At 33.5% G+C, this 7,080-nt stretch overlaps 1 pseudogene; it reads left to right on the top strand.

Moving 5' to 3' along the window:
* The first annotated feature begins 1,726 nt into the window (after positions 1-1,726).
* Positions 1,727-2,284, top strand: LOC121367173 (annotated as a pseudogene).
* The last annotated feature ends 4,796 nt before the right edge of the window (positions 2,285-7,080 follow it).

Here is a 7,080-nt window from a genome sequence, read left to right as displayed (position 1 = left end):
AATTAAAGTCAATTACAAACCTAAGTCATTTTGGTTCGGGCTGGAACTCCATACACATCTGGAATAGTACTGAGTTTTCTGCTTGGCTTATAATGAAAGGTATTACTATATTGTGTGATAGCCTACCTATCCACAAATTCTACAAAAGCTCTACCCAATAAAATTACTAATTGTTCAGTATACAATGATATGTTTTAAAAAAACACATCATAATGGATTTACTTGATATTATCATAATGTTAAAGACATTGTATGGTTGTATAAACAACTAAAATAGTAACACTTAAATTTATGCTATTACTTATCATATTCAAAGAACTACCCATTTTCCATAACAGGGATTGTGACAGTAGTACTATTTTTATCTCATTACTATTTCCTTTACCTTTTTGCCAGGAGCCCTAACAAAACATGTAGTCTTCTATTTTTTCTGCCAAATATAGTGCTATTATTTAATAAATTTGAATGATGCAGCAATGTCTTAATATTTTTTGTTAATTTATAGTTTACTTTTTAATTTGATTTCTATTTTATAATAGCCCAGTAAAAGGACAGTGTTGTTGTAAATACAGGTAGTACATACATCCATTAATATATATAGAGTATAGGTATTGTATCAATTATACTCCTCTGAGTGGGGCCGAAGTTTGTGTTGTCATCATGGAGGATATTTTAGTTTGTAGTGATCAGATACAATCCACTATGTTAGCTTCAATATTGTCCTGGTTTATATTTTATCTTTATTTCTAGATAAACTTCAAAATCATAATGGAGAATGCTTTACAGTTGATCGTACATCTTGGGGCTTTAGACGAAGGCCACCCTCAGTGACTTTTTGTCCTTGAAGACGATTTTAGAGAACTAGCCTAACTGTCAGTATGTAGGTAATCCTCCCTGTTTAAAATCACATTATGATATCTTCTATGAAGTTTGGTGGAGGTAATATTATTAATGAAGTATAGGACCACCACATGATGGTAGAATAGTACCAATATTTGAGGAACGTTTGTTACAAATGGGGTAAGTTAAGTGATAGCATAATTATGTTTTATTTTAATTATAATGTACACAGATCCTGGCTAAGTATTAATGGTGAAGCTATTTATGGTATTAAACTCATGGTACATATCAGAATGACACTATTAATGTGATGTATTGGTTTAGTTAAATGACCGTTTTTCTATTCATAATGTATGTACATGCAGTACACTAGCAATCCAACTAGTGGGGTTCTGTGTATGCTATTGTTCTAGTTGGCCTTAGAAATTTATTCTAACGTATTGGTTCAGGATCAAGGGGGGGCGTACTACCATACTGAGGCTACATTACTAGGTTATGGTAAAGTAGTTCATGAGGTGGCAGTTAGTGGAAGTGGGAGTTTTGATATTATATGGCCCTACCTTCCACTGGATACTCCATTGCAGTGGGCTTGGTCATCAAACTAGACAATATGGATCCAAATTAAACTATTATAATATAGGATGGGGGTCCCTTGCTACATGTTGTAGTATAGTTATTTATTTTTAATGCTTGCATTTTAGTTTGTAATATTTAATTGTATTATGACTGGTGGAGTTTTTTTAATTATTAAACCAAATAGATTCATAATTATTTTTTTGTAATAAAGTCGCATTTGAGCAAGCTTGCAATTAATTTTTTTATTTACACAAATTCTTTGTCAGATTTTGAGTTTGTTCCTAAAAAAAATAGTGATTAATAAATGAAGAAAGGTATGTGGTTTGTAATTCTAATAATCACATCGAGTTGGGCTGCTCAATATCACCTCACTGTGATTCTCTGGATAAGAGACCACTACCATCCTGGTATGATGAGTTAAAAATTGGTATCTTTATGCACTGGGGTGTAAAAAAAAAAAATACTCTGTGCAAAGTTTTAGTCAGAGTGTTCTGGGGGAGAATGGAAAGGAAGCAACCCTTCTCCTAGTGTAGTGAACTTTATGGAGAAGAGGCGTTATCCACCATGGCTTGTACTTATCCTGATTTTGCGCCCATGGGTTTAAAAGCTGAGCTCTTTGATCCTAATCAAATGGCTAATCTGGTTACAGAAATCATGAGCAAAGTATGTTATATTACATTATTTTAACATTCTAAATTAATGTTATTACATATACAGGTATGTTGTTGTTACCAGTAAACATCATGAGGGATTCACTAACGGCCAAGTAAAACAGCTTGGAACTGGAATGCTATGGATACTGGAACCACATCGTGATCTTGTTGGTGATTTAGCTAGTGCCATCAGAAATAACACTGATCTCATTTTGGTCTATAACTTTTCGTCAGTTGAATGGTTCAATTCCACTTTATTTACAAGACAGGCAAATGGATTTAAAACACAGACATATGTGAGGTAATTATTACTTCTAGTTTAAATAATCTATTTATTTTTTTATATATGTCTCTAGGAAGTTAGTATTACCACAAATTGCATGAAATAGTCAATACTTACAGCAACCTGAAGTCATTTGGGTCTGATGGAGATGCAGGTCCAGACGCATCTACTGGAACAGTACCTGAGTTTCTGGCTTGGCTTTATAATGAAAGGTAATATATATTGTCATCATATTATGGATATAACTATAGGACATACTCTAATACAAGTGAAAACAAGATGAAGAGATACATTATCGCTCTAAATATCTAACTCTATAATGTATAATCATTTGATATTTAGTAGCAATCGCTGAAAGACTATAATTTATCATAAATTTTTATAATGTTTAATATTTTGGTATTCATTTATAGCCCAGTAAAGATAATGTTGGTTGTAAGATGATAGGTATGTATGTGGGCATCTTAGTATGAACAGGTTGTTACACATGTATCCATTATACTCTTTTAGATGGGGTCAAGTGTTGTGCTTGTCATCATGGAGGATTTTTTCAGTTTTCATGACAGTATATATCCACGTACATTATGCTCCTAATATTGTCCTGTTTTAATGATTTATCTTTATTTCTGAGATAAACTTCAAAATCATAAATGGGAGAATGCCTTTACAGTTGTAGATTCGTCATCTTGGGGGCTTTAGACGAGAGGCCCACCCTCAAAAAAAAAAGTGACTTTTTGTCCATTAAGACATTTTGGAAGAACGGAGCCTCACTGTCAGGTATGTAGGTAAGATCGCTCCACTGTTTTTAAATCACATTTATATATTTCTATGAAGTTGTGGAGGTAATATATTAATGAAATATAGGACCCCCACATGATGGTAGAATAGTACCACTATTTGAGGAACGGTTTTACAGAATGGGTAAGTTAAGTGATAGCATAATTATGTTTTATTTAATTATAATGTACACAGGACTCCTGGCTAAGTATTATGGTAGCTATTTATGGTAGTAAACCATGGACATATCAGAATGACACTATTAATGGTGTTGTATGGTTTAGTTACATGACCAGTTTTCTATTCATAATGTATGTACATGCAGGTACACTAGCAATCCAACTAGTGTTCTGTGTAATGCTATTGTGTCTTAAGTGGTGAGAAATTTTTCTAACTATTGTTTCAGTCAAGACTACTACAATAGCTGAGCTACATTACTAGTATGGTAAAGTACATTGTAAGTGAAGTGGCAGTAGTGGAGAAGTTGATATTTATCAATGCCCTACCTTCCACTGGGATACTCCATTGCAGTGGCTGGGTCATCAAACTAGACAGGTATATGATCCAAACTAACTAATGATAATATAGATGTCGCTTGCTACAAATTGTATTAGTATTATTAATTTATGCATTAGTTTTATCTGCATTGACAAAATACTTTACAGCTGCTATATATTTAATTTTAATAATTATTATTATGGCTGATATTGACTACTAACTGTTGGTTTATATTTTTCGGTTATCACCATTCTCCGGGCTCTATACAAACGCTAAGTAGGACCTCTCTTAGTCCTTTCTCATATATTGATGTTAAACTATTTAGCATATGGTATGTACATCTATACTCTGTCACCAAGTTTTTAGTTCTGGGCTCTCTAAAATTGGTTGATTTAACTAAATACATTTTATTAAACACGTGTGTGTGTGATACAAAAGTAAGCATAGACAACTTTTAATTACTAATATAGCTAAGACATTGACTGTTTAGAATATAGCTTATAAAGCAAAATACATTAGTCATTCAAATAATATTATGCTTACATTTTTGAATGCAAATGTATTCACGCACATGCACTCTGTATAATCACATTATTGTCTAATTAACGAATGCAATGTACTCTGTACTGTACCCAAATTTTAGTTTCTATTGATATTGTACATAGATGGGACAAAACAACATACTTAAACAACTTGTCTGTTAGTGTAATGGTTATAATAATGAGAGAGAAATATCAACCTGGCTTATACTTATTCTAATGCTTGGACTTACTTCAAATATCACAATATATAATACGGTCATCTATTCTCCTATTTGAAGAAAATGACTGCTTGCCTGCTCAACTTTGTCACTATCATACTGTTGTTCAGTGGTAGTCTTATCATCAGAAGCAACGTGAGGAACTACAGTCTAGATTTTATACCGAGATATAGGAGTGTGTACTTAAAGGATAAGATTCTTTCTCAATTTAACCTTGATGATCTCAATAAACTGCTGGGATACATGCAATTCCTGATTATAAAATTTGATATCTAGGGCCTGTTATCTGCAATGGTTATGGCTTCACTCAGACTTGAAGCATGTCTATATATCGAGGTTATAATTGTATAATATTTATGGCAGGAAGTCATACTTTATTGCGTAGAGTTAATAACTTTGAGTTGGGTAATTCATGTAATACTTAACGAAGTATCTAGACTCCTGGCCTACCTATAGGCACTACGCATCTTTTTATCATAAGTACTGTTGTTAATCATTCTCATCCAAAATATATACTCACATCAAAAACTTGCAATGATATAATGCAACCGTTCTCAATAGCATATTAGTATAATCTTTCATAATCCACCTCATTAAGAGTTAATATAGCCACCTGTAAAAAAACAATTTATATGGATGACATTATCTGGCCTAAAATACATGTATCTATACTTTTGGGGTAGGGTCGCAATTAGTCATGTGGGAATCTGGAATAGCCATTGTACACATGATGAAAATGATATCAAAGTATGACGACGCAGTTATGACTATAATGCCTATTATTTTTATCTGTCTATTTGCTAATGATCATCACTAATGTAAAAGTGATAGCTAATACCACGTCAGTCGACTTTTTAAGGCTCAGCTCTTGGAGTGTTTTTGAGATTGGTGGGGTATGGGGGGGGGTGGGGGGGGGGGGCTGTGCATCTCCAATGGGAAGAACAAATCCATATATTTTATGTTCAATTAGATGTAATCTATCAATACTCAGAAGGATTACAACCCCTTCACTTAATCCTTTTGTCCTCGACTGCATATAGGTATATGTATTACCTATTTATTATTTATTGTGACAACATGTCTGGTCACCTAACCTCTAGATCTTTGTAAACCTGTCGAACTCATTAGAGTGCGGTATAAACAATACTGCACTTATTTACTGAATCTCAAAGACTTCATTATCCTGCAGAAGAATTTTCATTACCGCAGGTTCAATTTACAAAATTCTAGCATAAGGCTCAATCTCCCCGTTCATCTTTATCAGTTTGACTACCAATAGAGTTAGTACAGTAAATGCGTACCATATAATTTGTCCTGCATCAGTAAGCAACTATGTAATGCTAACTAACCTTAGCCTTCTATTTATGAGGCTATTATGTCTGGGGCTAGTATAGGTGAAATCGTTTACAAACCACCCTTATACTTATGTAAAGTTTTGAATAGGCCTTAGAAGTTATTATATAAAAGCCGTTTATAATACTTTTAAATTTAGCTATATTATCTTTATTATTTTTACTTATTCGTTTTGTTATCTGTTGTTTTGTTGGGCACTGTTGAAAAACAGCTACTAGCTGAGAGTAGTTTTTTCCACAAAAAAAATAGACAATTTTGATAATTTGTTTTTTTTGATCATATCCTGCAGACTCATTTCCCTCACTACCGCTTGTAGGTGTGCCGGAGGCGTGTGCAGAAGGAGTGTCAACTGCGGTTCGTCATTGTGGTAGACTGGGAACGAGCCAAATGGCAAACCTTCTGTTTTTGTTTTGGTTCTGATAAATACCGATCTTAGGCTCAATATGCAACCTATACTGGGACTCTTGGGGACAAAAGACCACTACCATCCTGGTATGATGAAGTTCAAAATGGTATCTTTATGGCACTGGGGGGTCTACTCTACTCTGTGTCCAAGTTTTAATTCAGCATGGTTCTGGTATTATTGGAAAAGGACCCTTCATCCTAGTGTAGTGAGCTTTATGGAAAGGAATTATCCACCTTACTTTAACTTATGCTGTTTTTGCAGCCCATGTTTAAAGGGGTGAGGCTCTTTGATCCTAATCCAATGGGCTAATCTGTGTACAAATCAGTTCAAAGTGGAATGTTATAAATTAGCATTATTTTAAACATTCATAATTAATGTTATTACATATACAAGGTATGTTGTGTTAACCAGTAAACATCATGAAGGATTCAGCTAATTGGCCAAGTATAACCAGCTTGGAAATGTAAATGGCTATGGATACTGGATTCCTACAATCCGTGATCTTGTGTGAGTGATATTAGCTAGTGCCTTAGAAATATACACTGATCTTTCATTTTGGTCTTATCTTTTCTCTGTTTGAATGGTTCAATCCACTTTAATTTACAAGACAAGGCAAAATTGGTTAAAACACAGACATATGTGAGGTATTTACCAATAGTAACATGATAGTCATGTGAGTAATTATAATTACCTTATTAGAATCAGTATCCACAAAGGCATAAATAGCAATATTACAACCTGAAGTCTTTGTTGCGGAACGGAACTCCAGAACAAAAAAACGTAACTGATTTCTGGCTTGGCTTTATAAGAAAGTAACATTAAACAAAGCCTTAAAGGTCGTTCTTTCTTCCATACTTTGCATCCAAGGTGTTTTAAATACGGGTAAACGTATATGATATTAATTTTCATTGTTTTTATTTCTTTTGTTTAAATC

Source organism: Gigantopelta aegis, unplaced genomic scaffold (assembly GCF_016097555.1).
Source record: "Gigantopelta aegis isolate Gae_Host unplaced genomic scaffold, Gae_host_genome ctg9746_pilon_pilon, whole genome shotgun sequence".
Taxonomy (NCBI): Eukaryota; Metazoa; Mollusca; class Gastropoda; order Neomphalida; family Peltospiridae; genus Gigantopelta; species Gigantopelta aegis.
This window is presented reverse-complemented; position numbering and strand designations above follow the sequence as displayed.